This window comes from Canis lupus, chromosome 13 (genome assembly GCF_011100685.1).
Source record: "Canis lupus familiaris isolate Mischka breed German Shepherd chromosome 13, alternate assembly UU_Cfam_GSD_1.0, whole genome shotgun sequence".
NCBI lineage: Eukaryota > Metazoa > Chordata > Mammalia > Carnivora > Canidae > Canis > Canis lupus.
This window is the reverse complement of record NC_049234.1, coordinates 52764273-52785457: the sequence shown is the minus strand read 5'-3', so window position 1 is coordinate 52785457 and position 21185 is coordinate 52764273.

The window sequence follows — 21185 nt, the reverse complement described above, 5'->3', positions numbered from 1 at the left end:
GATCCCTGGGTGGCGCAGCAGTTTGGCTCCTGCCTTTGGCCCAGGGCGAGAACCTGGACACCTAGGATCGAATCCCGCATCAGGCTCCCGGTGCATGGAGCCTGCTTCTCCCTCTGCCTATGTCTCTGCCTCTCTCTCTCTCTGTGACTATCATAAATAAATAAATTAAAAAAAAATTCTGCTAGAGGTATAACATGTAACATTACAATCACAACAGAGAGAGCATGGATCATTCAAGACGAAGACAATAGAAACTAGAACATCATACATCCACTCATGTAAATACATACGCAACTGACAGCTACACGTATAATACACAATATTTGAGCATTTAATAGGGAGAAAAGTGAGATTTCTCTCTCCGTTTTGTAAGCAAATCTCTGAGTTTTAGTTGAATGTGGCTACTCAGCTAAAGAACACGTCCTCAGACTCCCTTGCAGCTGTCTGTGGCCATGTGATTCAATTTGAAAGGAAATATTGTGGAGGTAAGCAAAATGTGCAAAGTGAGTGATTTTCTTAAAAACCACGACACATGTCTTTTACTTTTTTTTTTGTTGTTACAAGCTGAGAAATAATGGATTACAGAGTAAATGTGAATGTCATACATGGAGGACGGTAGACATATCCCACTAACTCATTAGAACTCATTTCTTAACTGTTATGTGTGAAAGAAATATTCCTCTGTTATCTAAGCAAATTAATTTAAGATACTATATTTTACGAATTTTTGTTACAGTAATTTAGCTTGTACCATAGTATATATGCCTTCTAATAAATCAATTGTAATTGATATGTTGCTTAAATTAGAAAGTAATTGGTTTATAGATTAAGAGCTTCTTTATGGTTATTAGTAAGGGATCTAAGTGGTTAAACTAACAGAATCTACATAACTTATAGAAGTCGGTCTTCATACTGTTCATTGCTGTTAGTCTGTAGCATCTTAAAGTCATTTCTTAGTCACTGAGAGACTACATATTTTTAGCTTTATTTTTTCCTATAACAACGTATGATAAGTGCAAGAGATTTATCTATGATATAGCTAAAATACGTTCAGATATGCCCACACAAAGTCAGTGTAATTTGGAGTTTCTATTTGCTCCCAAGTGTTAAGGATAACACTTGTTAATGATATATATATATATATATCATTTATTTATTTGACATATTTATTTGATATATATAATATATATATATATATCATTTATTTATTTGACAGAGAGAGAGAGAGAGCAGACGCAGGGGGAACAGCAGGATCCCTGCTTAGCAGAGGGCCCTATGTGGGGCTTGATCCCAGGACCCTGAGATCATGATCTGAGCCCAAGGCAGACTTTTAACCGGTTGACTGAGACATCAGGCTCCCCATTGAGGATATTTTTGTTTCTCAAGATTCATAAGGTATTTCTGATGGTTAAATCTTTTTTTTTTTTTTTTTTAATGTCATGGTGTGCTTGGCCTTGCAATGTCATCTTTCAGTGACATCTTTTCATCTTAGTGTTCAAGCCAAATACATGTGTTATAGTATTGCATATATGGATCACTATTATTGCTTTATCTCTGTGGATTTGAAATATATATATATATATATATATATATATATATATATATATACACACACACACACACACACATTTTAAACAGCTTAACAATAACCCACAACCCTCGGACCAACAACTAACACACACACATTTTAAATGGCATTTGTTCTACATTTATTTGGCCTTTAGTTAAGAGGAGCATTTAAAAAAGTGTATTAATTAAGCATTTACATTTATTCTGCTGAATATACACTATTCTTGTCAAACTGTTTTTTCCATTGAATATTTTTCTCTTACTGATTTGAAAGCAATTTTTATCTATTTAGAATATTAAATCATCATGATATATATTTGTGGCAAGCGCTATTTTTGTATTTTAGTGAAAAATATGTTTTCTGAAATCTCAATTTTGGCTTACCTGTCAAGCTGATCTCTGTCAATTGTGCTGCCTGCCAATAAGGCTTAATCCTTAGGCTAGAGAAGAAGTGAGATATGATTTAAAAAAAAAGACAAAACATAATACAAGTCATTTTGCTTCTGAGGGACAATGGAGCATAAAAGTGTAAGTAGGAAGAACAAGAGTTTTTATCCCTGCCACCCCCAACATTTGTAGGTAAACATTAAGATGTGCAGTCTTTAGAAACACCTTTTAATTAGGCGGTGGCCTATGAAGGACTAGATAGTACCATGCATCTTTAGGCCTGCCGTTAGAAGTTTCTCTACCTCCAAAGCAAGCTTGAAATAAACCACTTCTTCGTAGGAGTGCAAAATGGCAGCACACATAAATAGATAAATGAAACTGAAATTGGTGTTTACCACAACCTCTGTAGCTGATTACCTGCAGAGATTTTTAATTTAATAGTAACAGGATGCCAAAGATAACATCTGACATTTACTGAGGTAGTGGAGGCCAAATACCAAGGATACCCTACATGTAGTGACTTGTAAGAGAAAATAGCCAGAAATTTTGGTTCTAAGAATATATGCCAGCACCTCTTGCCCAAAATGCAGATAGAACCAGTCTTACTTCTCAAACTATCCAATACAGTTACAAAGAACACCACGCACTTCCTCATTGAGATGTACAGGTGGTCCAGAAGACACTGTGGAGCTCCAAGGATTCTTTCATTTCATCACTAAGAGGCCACGTAAACCTCAGCTCTCCCATCTTTAAAGCCATCTCTGAGTGGAGTTGCAGGAATGAGAGGACATCAAAAAGACTGAATGAGCATTTCGTGGAACCATACTAATTTTATGTCCAACATTAATGTTTAAATAATAACACTGTAATAAAGGGAAAGAATTTAACTAAAATGCAGTGTGTGTTCTCTGTTGTTTGTTTTCTGCTACTCGGCAGCTTTTGGGTCACAAGGATGAGTGATAAAGAGGCTATTTTTCCTTCCACATCTGAACAGAGGGAGGATACTTGTTTCTTGTTACAAGTAGCCTTAGTCAAGATGGAATCTGAACACATGAGCCAGTTATCAATTTGTCTCCTCTCAGCTCTAAATGTACCCTCCCTTGCCTTGATTTGTGAGGCTGGATTTGGGCCCTGCTGACATCTCTCCTTTGCCATCCAGCGCAGCAGTGAGCCTTGTCAGAAGATACTGGCATTGGAGGGAAACTGCTGGCAGAAGGGGCTTCTTTTTCCAAGCTCTGGTGGTTTGCATCATCTTCCGATAGTGTTCCTGCAGCCATCAGCAACTGCCTCCTTGGTACCCGCAGTCTCCTAATCAGTGAGTGTGTTTCTTACCAGTGATGTACAAGAGACCCAGTGGTATATCAGCAAATGTTGCTGACACCTCAGGAATTAGACTTCTAGCATTTTTGCTATCATCTCTAAATATAGATCCACAGCAGCACCCCAATAAAAAATTTCCAAGAGATTAAAATTTTCAAAGCATATAGAATCAGTCATTCATTCCACAAACTTCCCTAGAGCACTTTTTTTTGTGTGTGTGCGAGACACTGTGCTAAGGACTGGGACAAGACTACAAGTAGAAATATATTTATGGCTCTCTTGAGGTTTACATGGTAATATGAGATACAGTGAATGCATAAACAAAATATAACAGAATAAGTAATGCTTTGAAAGGATTCTACAACTTCACATAGTGAGAAATAGGAATTTCATTGGTTGGCATGCATTTCTATGAAAGAGAAGCAAGAAAAGGATTATGTTTATAGTCACTATTTTAAACACATTTATCATTAAATTATAGTTAATGGTAAAATCTAACATGTGGAGAATAAAAAATAAATATCCATAAATCAAATAGGGAATTATTAAAATATGATTTTGTAAGCTATAAATATAATATAAATGAATAGAAATCTGCAATAAATATAAAATTATTGTCTTTTCCTTGTTTTTGCCAGCATCTAACTCCCAAAAACTTGCAAGTAAACTCTCTGGAATTTTTGGTTACACATCAGAGATTTCTCATATCTTCAACCTTTGTAATGAATGTTGTGTTCACCTTTTTGCTATAACTGAAACTGAGCTTTTTTTCATTACTGTATTCCTTCAAAGTTTTTTGTTTTGTTTCTCCTTTGAAATCTTTATCCCTCCAAGCCAGGAGGTACAATAGATGTCTCTCTTTCTCCTCATTGTTACTTCCAGGTCATTCTTCCTTCCTTCACATTTCCTAGCCCATGAAGGAGTTTTGGCTCTCATAGCTTCAAGATATACAAACCACCAAGCCCCTTATCATGGATAACTATTAATTATTCTTAAATTTTAAATAAATTAAAATGTTTTAACCTATCTTTTATTCCTACTATTCCTTTTCAAAATTTGGATGACTTCACTGTTCTTGGAAGTGACTCTTCCAATATATTGTCTTTGCTTTCTCTTCTCCTCAAGGATTTTTCAATTCTCTTACCCACTACCCTAACTAAGCCACTTACTGCCACCCCCCACCTTGTGTTTGCCTATGTATGTGATTGGTAATAAGTTTAAAACTTTGTACCTATGTCTAAATCAATTGACTCTCTAACTGAAGGTGAAATGGAGGAAAATGGAAAAAATCAAGAGATTCAATAGAAGGAGAATATATTAGTCTTGTTGAACTATTCAGTATAGCTTCAGTATTTTCGGACTTTCTATTAAGATCCAGAATGTTGCCATTTATTGAGATTGTGTTTGGGGAAGATAGCAAGTTGAAGTTCAACGTTTTGTGTATTAATTTTGTATCGGCAGTTTATTATGTGTGCCTATAGATCAGAAAAAGAAAGATGAGATGCAGAATATAATTTGAATATTTTTTGACACTTGGGATAAACAGGGAACAAAATAGATTTAAAAAAAGAAAACCTGCCCTTTTGAAACCCATATTATAATTGGAAGCGACAAATAATGGGAAAAATACATAAATCAGTGGTATACTATATACATCAGAAATCTCCAAAGACTACTTCCAAGTTCAATAATTTATTAGTAGGGGGCTCAGCATATAGTTAGACTCATGGCTATGGTTTATTACAGTGAAAGGATACAAACTAAAATAAGCAAAGAAAAAAGGTGCAGAGAAGAGTCTGGAGGAAACCGGGAGCAAGCTTCTAGAGTTCTCTTCCTGTGGAGTCATGCAGAACTCACTTAATTCCCTCACCAAAAAATTATAACAATACATAATTAAATATAATGGATATTATATAATAAAGTGTTGCCAACCAGGGGAACTCATTAGAGACTTGGTGCCCAGAGTTTTATTGGGGGCAGGTCATATGTGCCCTCCCTCTCTGTCATATACCTAAATCCCAGTCTCCCAGAGAAAAATACAAAAACAAAACAAAAACAAAACAAAACTTTCAGCATAAACCATATTATTTACACAAACAGTTTAGTCATGTTGAGTCATTTTCAGAGTTAATAATATTGTAGGAAACTTCCTAAGTTCTCAGATGCCAGGCAAGCATCAATCCTGTAAGTAGATCTTTTAAAGGATAATAATCAGTCCTGCTATATTAACTCTTCTGGATAATATCTAATGGAATTTCTAATTTCTAATTTCTAATGAAAGTGATAAATGCAATTATAAATAAATAATAACAAAAAGTGTATGGAGTTTAGAGTGCTGGGAGTGAGGATGGTTTGCTATTTTAAATAGTGATCAGAGCACACCTAGTTGAGAAGGTGTCATTTAAGCATTTGAGATAGGAATGAGCTAACCAATTAGATCTGTTAATATCTGCAGAGGGAATAGTCTCCACAAGGACCATCAAAAGTCCAATACTAGTGCCTAGTCAGTCATTGATAGGATTGTAAGATATATCAGAGAAGAGGAAAAAAAAAAACAGATTATTTAAGATATTTTTTTTAAAAGATTTTGCTTATTTATTTGAAAGTGAGAGGGAGAGAGAGAGCAAGCATGAGTGAAGGGAGAGGCAAACAGAGAGGGAGAAGCAGGCTTCCCGCTGAGCCAAGGAGCCTTATGTGGCTCCATCCCAAGACCCCAGGATCATGATCTGAACTGAAGGCAGATGCTTAATCTACTGAGCCATGCAGGAGCCCCTATTTAGGGTATTGGAGGCCATTTTATAGGGCTTGGGTTTTATCTGAGAAACATGCAGAACTTTGGAGGGCTTTTAGCAAAGGAGTAATATTAAGGATTAAAATGGCTACAGTGTTGAATGTAGCTTACCTGGGGCAAAGGTAAACTAGGAAAACCAGTTAGATCATTGTTAAGATAATTCTGGGGGGGAGATGGTAAGAGATTTGTTAGAATGGTTAGCAGTGCAATTGAGAATAACCTCATTTGATATACACTTTGAAGTTATAGCAACAGATTTCTTGAAAGATTTTGTGGTATGAGAGAAAGAATAAGGTTGACTCCTGGGTTATTTGTCTGAAATGAAAAACTAGAGTTCCTATGCATTAAGATGAACAAAAATGAAGATGAAATAGACCTGGTCAAAAAGATCAGAAGTTGAGTTTATACCAGTTAAGCTAGATATATTCATTAGATGTGTATATGTAAATATTTGTAAGTAGTTGACTATGTATGTCTCTGGAGTTCATAAGAGAGGACAGTGCTGGAGTCATAAATGTAAAAGTCATCGTCTAAAGAAGAGTAACATAACCAAGAGACTAAATTTCAACAGAGAAGAAAAAAGAACCAAGAATTAAGTCCTGGGGCACTCCATTATTAAGACAGTGGGAGATGGACATGAATCAACAATGAACTCTGTCAAAAACCAACCAGTAAAAGAGGGAGGAAACTGAGAATGTGGGCTAATTTGGAAAACAAGTATATAAAGAAAAAGGCATTATTACCTGTGTCAAATGTTATTTAATAGGGCAAGTAAAATTAAAGTTGAAAATTGGATATTGGATTTAGCAATTTGGAGGTCATTGATGGACCTGACAAGACCAATTTGGCTGAATGATAGGGACCAGAAACCTGATTGCCATAGGTTTTAGAGAAAATGTAAACTAGACATTGCTGGGTATTTTCTGCTAAAAGGAACAGATAAATTGAAATGAGAGGAGAAAATTTAATCTGAAGTATTTTTCCTGTTGTCATCTTCCTTCATTTCTCCCTCCTCTTCTTCCTCCTCCTCCTCCTTCTCCTCTTTCTCCTTCTCTTTCTTTTTAGAATGGAGAAATATGCTTATGGTAATTGTCCATTGTAGAGTTGGGAATTGAGGAGTGAATAGATGACAGGGGATGGTATCTAACGAAGTGGTAAGGAATTGGCTTGAGAAAGGAGCATTGATAGTTCTGTTACTGGAAAGGAAGAGTATATGGGAGCAGATGCTGATGGACTTCCACATGTGGTGGTGGGAGTCTCTTAAGGTTTTTAGAATTCAGTTTTCTCTGTGAAGTAAGAATAAAGGTCATTAAGAATGGAGGGGGACATGGAGGTTTTGAGGGGACTACAGAAAGTAGAGAAGAATGCTTGGGGACAATGGGGAAATGAGTAGGCTGGAGATACTGTGATTTCTAGACCGTTTTGCACCCCCTGGAGGCTGGCCATCATGATTTATAAAGGGACACCAATTAGTGTGATTGCTGCTTTTATTCTGTTAGATTTATCTGCATAGGTTTACATTCAAAGCAAGTAGGTCACTGCATTTAAACGAGGTTATGGCTTTTCCATGCATGTAAGGCCCAGTGAAAAAGGGATAAAGGAGTCAAGGGTATATGAGAGGAAATGATTATGAGAACTGACCATAAAATGTAATGTGGATAATCAGGAAAGTCAGGCCATCGAGATGATCAAAAGGTGGCAGTAATTGGTAATGACAAGATCAAGGATTATCACCACGGAAGTAAGTGAATGACATACTAGATAATGGAATTACTGGAAGGTAGTGAATAATCTGGATAGTATGATTCGAAAACTGTTTTAAAGGAAGAAGGGAGGACAACTGTTTGCCAAAGTCAACCAGAATGGGAACACACATGACTCTAACTCAAACATAATGATATGAAAGAATTGGAAAAAAGAACAGTCACTGCTCTAGGGCTTCAGCAGAAGCAGTGTGCTCAGGACGGGCCCAGGTTTCTGATACAGCAAGAAGGTGATGAGCATTCTCAGATAGTGTTTGAGGACATAGAGAAATTTGCTGATTAGGGATTGGGAAACGAAGGGCACTCTGGTAGGTTTTCATGGGTTAAGGAGGATTAGGAGATGGAGAGGGAGAAGAGGATGTGCAAAGACCTGTGGATGTTAGAGTGGAAGAGAAGGGGATGGCCTGAGACTGAGCTTCTTATGGGGTCAGGTGTCACTACCTACACAGTAAAAAAAAAAAAATGTAATGGGATTCTTTCAGAATCCCGTCTAAGGCATCCCATCTAAAGGCATTCAGGAATGGTGGTGATAGGGATAGAAGATGGCTGAAATTCTTCCAGTTGATGTAGTTTGGGATATCTGTGAAATCGGGGACTTACTCTGATCTTTCATGTCCTCTTTCTGTGGGTTTGGATAAAATAAAAATTAAGGGGGCAGCCCAGGTGGCTCAGCGGTTTAGTACCTCCTTTGGCCCAAGGGCCCAAGGCCTGATCCTGGAGGCCCGGGATCAAGTCCCACGTTGGGCTCCCTGCATGGAGCCTGCTTTTCCTTCTGCCTGTGTCTCTGCCTCTCTCTCTCTGTGTCTTTCATGAATGAATAGATAAAATCTTTAAAAAATGATAATAATAATAAAACAATGTTTGTGTTTGAAAGAGCCATGATGTGCTTTTTCAATTCTTAAAATTTAGAACGAATTGAAATTCTTATGTGCTGTCTAGCAAAAAGAAAACATGGTTGAACAACAACAACAAGATTTAGGCCAAGTAAAATTTGGAACTTATATGGGATCTCTGGGTGGTGCAGCGGTTTGGCGCCTGCCTTTGGCCCAGGGCGTGATCCTGGAGACCCGGGATCGAATCCCACATCGGGCTCCTGGTGCATGGAGCCTGCTTCTCCCTCTGCCTGTGTCTCTGCCTCTCTCTCTCTCTCTGTGACTATCATAAATAAATAAAAATTAAAAAAATAAAATCTTTAAAAAATTATATGGAATTATATGGTGGAAACCCGCACTATCTAACAGTGGAGTGAAAATGATATACGGTAAATCCATACGAACTTCTTCAAACATTGTGTAACACTTATCTTGATGTTAAAACAAAGTTTTTTGTTAGATATTTAATAAATTATATTAAATTAATTAAGCATACTGTAGAATATTGCCTCTCTAGCTTTAAATGTCTTTAAGTTTCAGCCCAAATTAACATATTATTTTAATTGTTATCTAGGATAAGTTGCCTTCTAGAGTAAGTGTAGTTATAACAACAAGTGCATAGTGTTACTTGGATTCTGTTGCCAGTATTGGTTACTTTTGATGTCACTTTTTATGAGGTCTAGGTGCACTGCCTGACAGATCTGACTTGGTAAACAGAACTGCTTTGCAATGGTGAAAATCATTTTTTCTCTGTAGACATGTTTAAGGTCATGATGTGCAAATGTTTATCTCTTGAAAATCTCAAAGGTAACTTACCCATGGGGACTCATTATTTCTCTCCCTGTTGAAATTCATGATTTTTTATCTCTAGACTTGCATCTGTAAAAAGTTGGCATGGGAGAGAAAAACTGTGTCTAGTGTATAATACAGCATATAAAGAGGCAACTTATACAGGTTTTATTGCCATTGTGGACACTAACTTTTCTACTGAAGGCATTCAGGATAGATTTATCTCAATTACAAAATAATTTAATTTTAAAGAGTTTCACTGTTTATTATGTATATATTTATTTTACATATACATATCAATTAGTATACATTATGCCCTAGTAACAAACAAACTCAGAATTTTACTGGGTTAAATTCACAAAGGCTTATTTCTTGCCAAGGACTGACTTATTTATTTTCTTTATTTTTGTAATGTCCTCACGGCTGGATTCAGGCTGGTAGACACTTGAACCCTGCTAGTCAACAAAACAATAGGAAATATGTTTTGGAGGGACGTGCTCTGCAATTAAAAGCTTTAATTGGAAGCCATGCATGACTCTTCCTTCAGCTAATCTCATGCCAGCACTATTCCCAAGGAAGCTAGAATTTCAAGCTTACACCTATCAGAAAGGTGGAAAGCAATCAATATTTGGTGACTAGCACTAATAACCACTATACTGGTGCAATTATTCAGCACATTTTCTTTTTAATTTTTTTATTTTAATTTTATTTTTTTTTTTAGATTTTATTTATTTATTCATGAGAAAGAGAGAGAGAGAGAGAGAGAGAGAGGAGAGAGGCAGAGACACAGGCAGAAGGAGAAGCAGGCTCCATGCAGGGAGCCTGATGTGGGACTCGATCCCGGGACTCCAGGATCACGCCCTGGGCCAAAGGCAAGTGTCAAACCGCTGAGCCACCCAGGGATCCCCACACATTTTATTTTTTTAGGAAAATACGGAGTATTAAAATTTACAATTTATAAGGGAGTTGATAAAGTGTTATTCAACTATGTTATAGATTATACCTGGAAACACATCAAGTAAGATATGCCATTGTGGGACTAGAGAGAATACAGATATTGAGAGAACATTATTTTTCCCAAAAAATGTTGAGATAATTGGTTTTGTCAATAAGAACACATCTTGATTAGGTTTCTGCAAACCTTCATGTTACTATGGTATAATAATAAAAGCATAGGCTAGAGATTAAGCAATATAGTGTCAAAATTTTTTGACATGAGAATTATAAAGTTTGTGATTTTGGCTTTATTTCTTTTTTAATTTCTCATAGCTTACAAGCAGCAAATGTCAGTAAATTAAATCTCTAGAAATAGAGTAAAGGGACTTAATTTTCCTCCAAAGTATAAATAGAAGAAACAAAGAGAGAAATACAAATTAATGGCTATAAGATAGTTGACTTGCTTTAAGAAATAATTACTAATATCAATCTAAATATTGGTTTTGACCATGTATCAAAGGAAAAATAAAATGTAAATATGAATATAATTATTTATAGACAGATTTTTGAGTATGGGAATCTGTATCACTGTGTCATAATGTGTCACATTTTAGAATGTTTAAGTAAAACAAGTTTTTTTTGTCTTTTAAGATATTAGAGAAATAACAAAATTAAATTTTTTAAAGTGTACTTTAGTGTACCACATGCAGATTTCTTTTGAAAATATCCAGGTTTTTGAACATTTAATAGCATGTATGGGGGAAAAAGAACTTGTAATTTTACTAATTTAAAATGTTGCAGAAATTGTGATAGTTTATTGGTACTTTCTACTCTGTAACCCATTTTACCCAAAGTTGCTTTTATGAGGAGATTTGTTGCACATATAGACTGTGGTTGTATACTGGAGTGTTTCTTTTGAAATAGGAAAATAATGTGTTGATTGAACATATGTGACCCCAGTAATATTGAGCTATCCACACTTGTATAGACAAAAATAAGAAGAAGAACAAATAATCACATTCCTCTTCTCCACAACAGACTCAATGAATGACAGGGGACCAAGAAATGACTGCTATCTCTCTAAAGTGCTTTTATACATAATGAGAAAGGAACTTTTGGCAATCATCTCTTCTGCAGGATCAGCTTGACAGATCATGAGAATTAGGAGTGTAAAAGTCAAGCTTGCATCACAACATAGAAAAATGTCAAAATTTTTTTGAAAAATGTCAAATTTTTAAAATTCTATTTTCTATTCTATTTTCCAACATTTCCTTTTTCAGCACCAATTGCTTAAGACCCTGTAATGACCTCCCATTGCTTTAAGAACAATTCAAGATTCTTAACATCAAGTACTAAGTAGTAAATTATCTAACCTTTGATTATGCCTGTAGCCTGATGTCAAGTTTCAGATAAAGAAAATATGATAGATATATATACGCAATGGATTATTATTCACCACAAAACAAAACAGAACAAAAACAGGAAATTCTGCCTTTTGCATCAACATGGATAAACTGCAAGGGCATTATGCTAAGCGAGATAAATTAGACAGAAAAAGACAAATGGGTATGTTCTCACTTCCATGAGAAATCAAAGAAAAGCAAAATTTATATGATGAGAGAGCAGAATGATGATCACCAGTGACTATGGAGAGTGAGAAATGGAGGCCTGTTGGTTCCGTGTACAAACTTAAAGCTGCTCACTTAAAAGTTAGAGAGTAGATCTTAATATTATCACTGCAAAAAATATAGTAATTGTATGAGAGGATAGAGGTGATAACTAATCCTGATGTAGTCCTTTTGCACTACATATGTGTGTCAAATTACCATGTCGTACACATTAAACTTACAGAAGTTTTTAGTCAATAATATCTCAATAAAGCTGGAAATTTAAAAAAAGATTCCGTATGCTTCGGATTTTCCTTTACTTCCTTCCAACTCCCCACCTCTTACCTTCCCTTAAAATGCCTATTTATCCTATTTAGTTTCATCCTCAGTACTCTCAGAAGAGCTCTGAACCCTAAGGCCAAGTTAGAGCCCCTATTATGTAGCAACACCATATTCTGTACTATGGACTATCCAATATTTTCATTAATTAAGCTAAAACATTTTGGGTCCAGCAGCAAAACATGAGAGAACAAATTATGTCTCTTCTAAGATATTAGAGAAATAACAAAATTAAAAATTTTTAAATGTGTTCTTGAGTGTGCCAAATGGAGATTTATTTTTAAAATATCCAAGTTTTTGAACATTTAATAGCATGTATGGGAAAACAGAATTTGTAATTTTATTAATTTAAAAATTTACTAAAAGAATAATAAGAGACAGCACGGACTACCATGGCACAAATTGACAATCCTATATGTATATATATATATTCTGAGAATAAACCCAATTACTAGATTGCATAGTATTCCATCCTGGCTCAGATATTTTCCTTTTTCCTTTTTCCTTTTTCCTTTTTTCTTCCCCTTTAGTTTTGGAAAACCACAAAATGTTTTCAGTCTAACAAAAGAAATAGCCAGTCTCCTCATTGAAAACCAAACCAAAGAAACCATCCTCTTGAGATATATGATCTACTTCTTTCTCCATCCCCAGCATTTTAAATTATTAAATGAAAGAATACACAGTTGAGTCTTGAGTTTTTACATTTATTTAACCTCATCATATCTGAAGTTAAAATCAAGAAAAGTAAGTAAGTGAAAAGTTTAGGTCTGAATGATTAAGAAGTTTCCCCAAAAGAATCTTTCTGAAACAAGGAACGTCTAGTCCAAGCATAATTTTCTGTGGAAGCAAATTTCTCATTTAAGGTGCTAAAAACTCAGAAATATCGAGGAATTCTTTCAGAGAATTCTGCTCTGTCAACCAAATGAAATTATTTTTCTAAGTGGACATACTGGTCCTAACTTCCGCCATTTCTTACTTAGCATACAAAAATCAAGCTGGTAAACTACTTTGTTGGATCCTGGGGACCTAGCCACCTGATCTCTTCTTTTCTTTAGGAGAAATCATTGCATTTATATTTATGAATGTGTGTAGGTGCTCCACTAGAGTGTATGTTCCATGAAGGCAGACTGTGCATGTTTTAGACACAATTCTGTGCCATGACTCTGCCAAATGCTGACGATATATGTACTCAATAAATATTTGTGGTTGAATGTGTGAGATACATAGGAAAGTATGTGCATAAAGTAAGCAAAAAGCATGTTTAGAACACCTAATGCTAAAAGCTTTTTTCCTCCAATGTCTTCACTTGCAAAACCACTTATTTTCTTCTATTAGAGACATTTTAGTACAAAAAAGTCTTCATTTTTGAGAATATTTACCAGTCGACATTTCTCATGTGTGTATAAGATCGATTTACTTATTCATTTGAGAGAGAACCTGCAAGTGCAGAGCTCAAATTAGGACCCTGAGATCATGACCTGAGCAAAAATCAAGAGTCAGACACTTAACCTACTGAGCCACCCAGGCACACAGGTCTCAGTTGACATTTCTTTTGCAAGGATGAATTAGACTTCAAGAGAAGTCTGAGTAGGCAAAATAGGTGAAGGGGATTAAGAGGTACAAACCTTCAGGTAGGAAATAAATCATGTGGGTGTAACATACAGAATAGGGAATGTAGTCAGTAATATTGTAATAACTTTGTACAGTGACAGATGGTTACTCGAATTATTGTGAGGGTCATTTCATAATGCATAAAAACAGTGAAATCACTACCCCTGAAATTAATAGGATATTCGATGTCAATTTTACTTCAGATAAAAAAGAAAAGAAAACAACCTCCCCAAAAGAGAAACAAAATTATGAAATCATCAACGGAGAAACCTGTGCCTTACTAAACTTCATTTTTCCATTTCTTAATGTTCTGCCATAATTTATGCCCTCAATAAATAGTTGCTGAATATTTATTTGTATATAGCCTTAAAAGAATTTAAATAAATGCAATTTCAGAGATGTGTTAATTCTCATGTGGAATAATTAAGAAATTATCTTTCCCTGTTTATGTAATATAACTCTTAAGAAAAAAAAAGATTCGCATTTTTATTTTAGTATTTTAGTACTTTAAGTATATGAACTACACTTCCCACTGTGTTATAATTACTTAAAATTTTCTACATGTATTAGTTATGTATTTTATATAATATATATTTCAATGTAGAGAGAATTTGCTTGTCTAAAATATGTTTTCTCAGTGTAGAATGAAAAAACGTTTTGATACCATAAAAATATGCGGTTTGGTAATAAATAATAGTTCTCCAGAGTGCAAATATATTTGAGGTCAATCATAAGATGTAAACTCCATCCACTCTTTTTTTTGTTTTTGGGGTTTTGGTTTTGTAAAAAATAATCCTGATTCAGTCAATTTTTTCAGACCATTGCTGTCCAAAGAACCAAATAACATAGGACTTTGATTTGCGTTTAGACTGAGAAATGCAATTGTAACATTTGTAGCAAAGAACTTTGGTTTGAAGTGGAAAATTAATTAATAAACCAAGCCAGAAACAATTTCTGAGGCCATTTAAGTGCTTTGATTGGCAATGTTATAAACTTTGGTTAAAAGGAAATTTAAATAGAAACAGAGAAGGAAATTTACAATGAAATAATTTCCGACATTGCATTAACTTCCTTTGTGTGTTTACTTTGCAATATGCCTGCATGATTAAAATCCTATTAGATTTATTTCCCTTTTAACTAATATATTTATTTTTAGCGAATGCCTATGTAAGTGCAGTATGTATATTCTCCGATAATATAAACTAAAAGCATGATTCTTCTTTAACAATTCATGTTAAACAATGTTACACAATGCATTTAATTTCACTGCAGTGTAAAAATAGAATTACCTTATACAAAGAAAAATTGCTGTCTTTGCTGCAAGAGAACATACATGGAACATGATTAGCCCTTTGGATTGAAACCTAGGTTTATTTAATAATGGAGGATTTGGATCTTGAAACAATAAGAGTAAAGCACCTAAGCTCATGAGCTTATTCTCATTTCCCAGGCAATTTCCATCTTCATTGAAAACCTGAAACTTAACCCATATTTATTATTGTAGCCTCAGACAAATTTGGACCATATTAGGACTACAAGCAAGCTTAGAATAAATGACCGTGTCAGATCTCAGCTTCTGCTTGTGGGTCTGGGGAAAGGGAAAAGGTGATATTTAAATTGAGATGGTGGGGAACCTGAGTGGCTCAGTTGATTAAATATCTGACTCTTGATTTCAGCTCAGAGTCATGACATCTAGCCTGGCATTGGTTCTGCTTTTAGCACTGAGTCTGCCTGAGATCCTCTCTCTTCCGCTCCCTCTGCCTCTCCTCCCAACTCTCAAAAAAAAAAAAAAAAACTTAAAAAAACTATAAATAGATAAATAGACTGAGATGGTGACTGTGCTATCCAAACAAACCACCAGGGAAGAAGGGAAGGGCAAACATCTGAAGTACTACTTCTAGAAATCAAAATAGGTAGAAGAAACTGGAATTGAAACAAATATTATAAATGTTTGTGGTATTTGATCTTGAGAGAGAAACATAACAAAAAATGTTTACACGTTTTAAATTTCTCAGTTAAATTATATGTTGACAATGTAAGGAAAACAACTGTAAGGTCCTCTTCCCCTCCCCCAAAAAAAATCCCAAAACATTTGCCAATTTACTGAAATTTAAAATATTAGTTTCTAGAGAGTTGACTACCACCCTCTCTCCTTCTTTCCTTCCCTCCTCCCTTCCCCCTCCTTTTTTTTTTGTTCAACAAACATGTATTAAAAACCTACTACATATTAAGCAGAATCTTAACTACTGAAGATAAGCAGATAAGTCACCTCAGAGACTTTTGGTCATGCTGTTCACTGCCCAGCTCCTGAACCCCAATACCTTTCTATATACAGGGCATTCTGGTTAATGCTCTTTGACATAAGGATCCACATCAGGCAACTCTCAGCATCACCAAGGAACCTGGAAATACCACTACTTGGCACATCTAGATCCTTTCCTTTTTTTTTTTTTTTTTTTTTTTTAGATCCTTTCCTACTTAAATGGACAGTGACTGAAGAGGGACCAAATAGCTACAAACATCCCAGATTTGAATTGGAGCCAGGAGGGAAAGATGCCGGGAAGTTGATGAATGGTTTTGTCAGCAATATCCTGTTCCCTGGTTGAGGGGTGAAGGTAGTGTCATGGGCAGCGTTCAGAGTTCCATGTTAGCAGAAAGAGTGTCTTACTGGACTGCTTCTGAGGTGTGAATTTTGTTGTGCTTCTGGCAGTCGTTCCTTTCTTTCTTCTCATTGAAAGAACCAGAGGCTCTTGACAACTTGTACCAATTCTTGCAGTCATGTAGTATCTTCTCAATAAAAACAAAAAGTTTGTTTTAATTAATTAACGTCATTTTCTTTTGCTTGCAACTACAAATTCCTACCAGTAGAGTCTCAGTATTCAGAGAGTACACTAGATAGAAGATTAAGCCAGCCAAGAAGCCTGGTAAACTGCCATATTGCTCATGTGAATAACAATGAAAATGAAATCTAATGTGTGGAATAGAGAGATAAAGTCTCAATGGGTGGCCCGAGTTGCTTTCTGCCTGTTAATATTTGACAGATGGCAACATGCAGGATGAGCTGGGAAAATCCAGGAATGAGTAGCATTTGAGCTGCTTTTGGTGTGAAGCTACTATGGTTTAAAGAATTTAGATATTCAGAATCTGGAAGTATATCAGAGAATAACAAGGGATTTGGACAATTGGAGCAAAGATTGTGTGAAAACATGAAATGGAAGATGACACTAGAAACATGAAATAGGTTACAATTTTGTGAATCCTTGCATGCCTTATAAACATATTTGTATTCTCCAAACACCAAACCACAGATATGAGAAGCTCAGAGAGCATCAAGCAGGATAAATACCAAAAACAAAACAAAAACAAAAACAAACAAACAAACAAAACCCATTCCTAGGAATATCATATATAACCTGCACAAAATTAAAGAAAAAAAAAATCTTGACAAGAGCTAAAGGAAAATGGGATAAACATCTCACTAGGGAGAAAAATGTTAACAATTATAGCAGATTTTCCATTTTAAACTTTGCAAGCAAGAAGTAAGTGATATCTTTGCAGTGTTGAAAAAATTATCAACCTAGAATTCTTTATTTAGTAAAATTATCCTTCAAAATTGAAGGAAAAATAAAGATTTTCATGGACAAATAAAAACTGAGTGAATTCATTTCCATCATACCTATTTTGCAAGAAATGTTAAAAGTTCTTCAGGCAGAACAAAAATGAAATAGGTGAGAAATTCCCAGCTCTTTTTTTTTTTTTAATACATGTGGAGATTGTTACTTTTTTTAAGATTTTATTTATGAGAGACACAGAGAGAGGCAGAGACATAGGCAGAGGGAGAAGCAGGCTCCATGCAGGGAGCCCAATGTGGGACTGGACCTCAGGATCCAGGGAACATGCCCTGAGCCAAAGGTAGATGCTCAACCGCTGAGCCACGTGGTGTCCCAATTCCCAGCTCTTTCAATGTGGGCAGTACATAGTGACTTAATTCTAAAAGGATAGTATAAAAAGGGGGTAAAATAGTAACTTTATAGGGGCACTAGGGTGGCTCAGTGGTTGAGGGTCTGCCTTTGGCTCAGGGCGTGATCCCAGAGTCCTGGGATGGAATCTTGCAACAGGCTCCCAGCAGAGAGCCTGCCTCTCCCTCCGCCTATGTCTCTGTCTCTCTCTCATGAATAAATAAATAAAATCTTAAAAAAAAATAACTTTACAGTAGAGAAGGTTGACGCACACTCCTCAACATAACTTAGCATCAACAGTGATGTTATGTTAACAGTATGTACACGATGTGATGAGAATAAAAACTCTGTTATACCTATCTCTTCAAAAGCAATAAAATCTCAAAATGATCAAAACAAGGGAAGTCTGAGAAACTGTCATAATCTAGAGCCACCTAAGGAGACGGGATCCTGGGACAGAAAAAGACAAGAGGTAAAAACAGAGGAAATCTGAATAAAGTATGGACTTTAGTTATAATAATGAGTCAATATTGGTTAAGTAGTTGCAACAATTGTGCCACACATGTAAGATATTAACACTATAGGAAATTGAGTGTAGGCTATTATCTTTGAAAAATTTTTATAAATCGAAAGTTATTCTAAAAATAAAAAAAGTATAAATCAAAAGTTATTCTAAAAATAAAAAGTTTGCTCTTTTTTAAAACAAAACTAAAACAAAAAAACGACTTTGGTAGCTTTGCAAGTATGGGGCTGAGCACATTTGTACTATCTTTTTTTGGATTCATAGCTGCATTATATTCCCTACTTCAGGAATAAATCAGTTTATATGTACTTTATAAGGATTAGAAAAGATATTCTATCTGAAAATCTTTAAGAAAGAATTCTTTATTCTTTTTAAAAAAGAGTTTATTTATTGGGAAGCCTGGATGACTCAGTGGTTGAGCATCTGCCTTCAGCTCAGGGAGTGATCCCACAATCCTGGGATCGAGTCCCACATCAGGCTCCCTGCGTGGAGCCTGCTTCTCCCTCTGCCTGTGTTTCTGCCTCTCTCTGTGCATCTCTCATGAAAAAATAAATAAATTATTTAAAAAATATATTAAAAATAAAGATTTTATTTATTTATTTGAGAGAGAGAGAGCATAAGAAGGAGGAGCAGCAGAGGAGGAGGGAGAAGCAGGCTCCCCACTGAGCAGGGAGCCCAAAGTGGAGCTTGATTTCAGGACCCTGGGATCATGACTTGAGCCAAAGGCAGATGCTTAACTGACTGAGCCACCCAGGCACCCCAATTCTTTATTCTTTTAAGCATAATTCTGTCTAATGGTATAGACACAGAATTGAAAAAAAGACAAGCAATGTTGAGACTTCATTGTTACTATAAAATTCTGTGAAATAAGTATAGGATGCAATGACATCATCTTATTAGAAGCAATATGAAATTTATTAATCCACTAATAATTTTTATTTTTAAATTTCTTAGAAAAATTGATTATAGTTGTTCCACTCTGAACGTTAAAAATGTGTAAGCCTATTTAGCATCTTGTTGAGGGAATTAAATAAATATATTCCAGTTTCTCTGGAACAGCTTTAATTTGGAGATTCCCAAACAATTATTCAAACACCAGAGCCGGATTTTGAAGTGGGGAGATAAAGAACCCTGCTTATGTGTATCTGGGAGGATTTAGCTTTATGAGCAAGATAGGAGCTTAATTTAATCCCTTGATCAGAAAAGTAGTTATAGATCTGGGTCATAGATTTCATCCACATGTGGGCCAGAGGACTTTGCTACATAAATTGAATGGAGGCTACTGCTGTGACACCATTTAGTAGGGTATGTTAGATTGGACCTCACGGACAGAGTTCTGTTAATCCTCAGAAATTTGATGGAAGTACTTTTATTACAGATGGAGAGGTTTCATAATGTGGTGGGACATGTCAGAGGGTGCAGGGCACTCCAAGCAACAGGTAGTCAGTTTATAGTAGAACTCAGGGTTTGGATTGATTGATTGATTGATTGATTGATTGATTGATTTTATTCATTCATGAGAGACATACAGAGAAAGAGAGAGAGAGAGGCAGAGACACAGGCAAAGGGAGAAGCAGGCTCCATGAAGGGAGCCAGATGTGGGACTAGATCCCGGGTCTCCAGGATCAGGCCCTGGGCTGAAGGCGGCTCTAAACCGCTGAGACACCTGGGCTGCCCAGAACTCAGGTTTTTTATGTATACTTTCCCATCTTTACATTGCCTCCCCACGTTTTAAAACTTGGCCCAGTACTTTTGTTTCTTCTTCAATATATTGGGAGTAGAACTATTACAGTTTGGATTATGTTTAATCTTCTTTCCAACCCCAGGTAGGTAGACATCCTAATCCCAAGCACCTCAGATTCTGACTTTATGTGGAAATATCATTACAGAAGAAATCCAGTTAAAATGAGGCCATTAGAGTAGTCCCTCCTTCAATATGACCAGCGTCCTTATAAAGCAAAGGAACTTGGATGTGGACAGACACCCTAGCAGAGAGCTGCTGTGAAGACATAAAGAGAACTCCACGTGAAGACAGAAGCAGACCAAGGTGATGTTGCCACAGCAAGGAGCACCAGGGTTCACAGCCCCCACCAGAAGCTAGACAGAGGCAAGGAAGGATTCTCCCCTAGAGGTTTCAGAAGGAGCATAGTCCTGCCAAAATCTTGCTTTGGGACTTTAAACCTCCAGAATAGTGGGAAAATACATTTCTGTTATTTTCAATTACCCAATTTTTTACTACTTTGCTACAGCAGCTCTGGGAAACTAGTAAACTAATATAGTGAATATTCTCAAACTGCTATACGATAATTTCACTCATCTCTCTATTTCATTTGCTATAAATTGATATTGAGCACATGTAAGAACTTTATATTTTCATCCTACTTAACCAAACTCTATACTTTTTTTTATGCTGTCAGTATCTTCCTCAAATTGACAGCTTTGCAGCCACTTCTGGGGAGTACACATTTTTTCTTTTATTGTTTCAGATGTTGCTGAGCTGTAAGGAAATGTTGCTTGCCTTTTTCTAGAAATTAAACTCTCGCTTGATTTCTCCACTTTAGCTTTTTTCTTTTTTATTTTAAGACTTTATTATGTCATCATTGTGTACCTGTCTTGATTTCCAGTTCCTGACACAGTTCTGGGCCCTACCTTTTTAAGGTTTAAAAGAATTGAATAATATTACTGAAGAACTCACAAAACAAAGCACTGGCATTATATT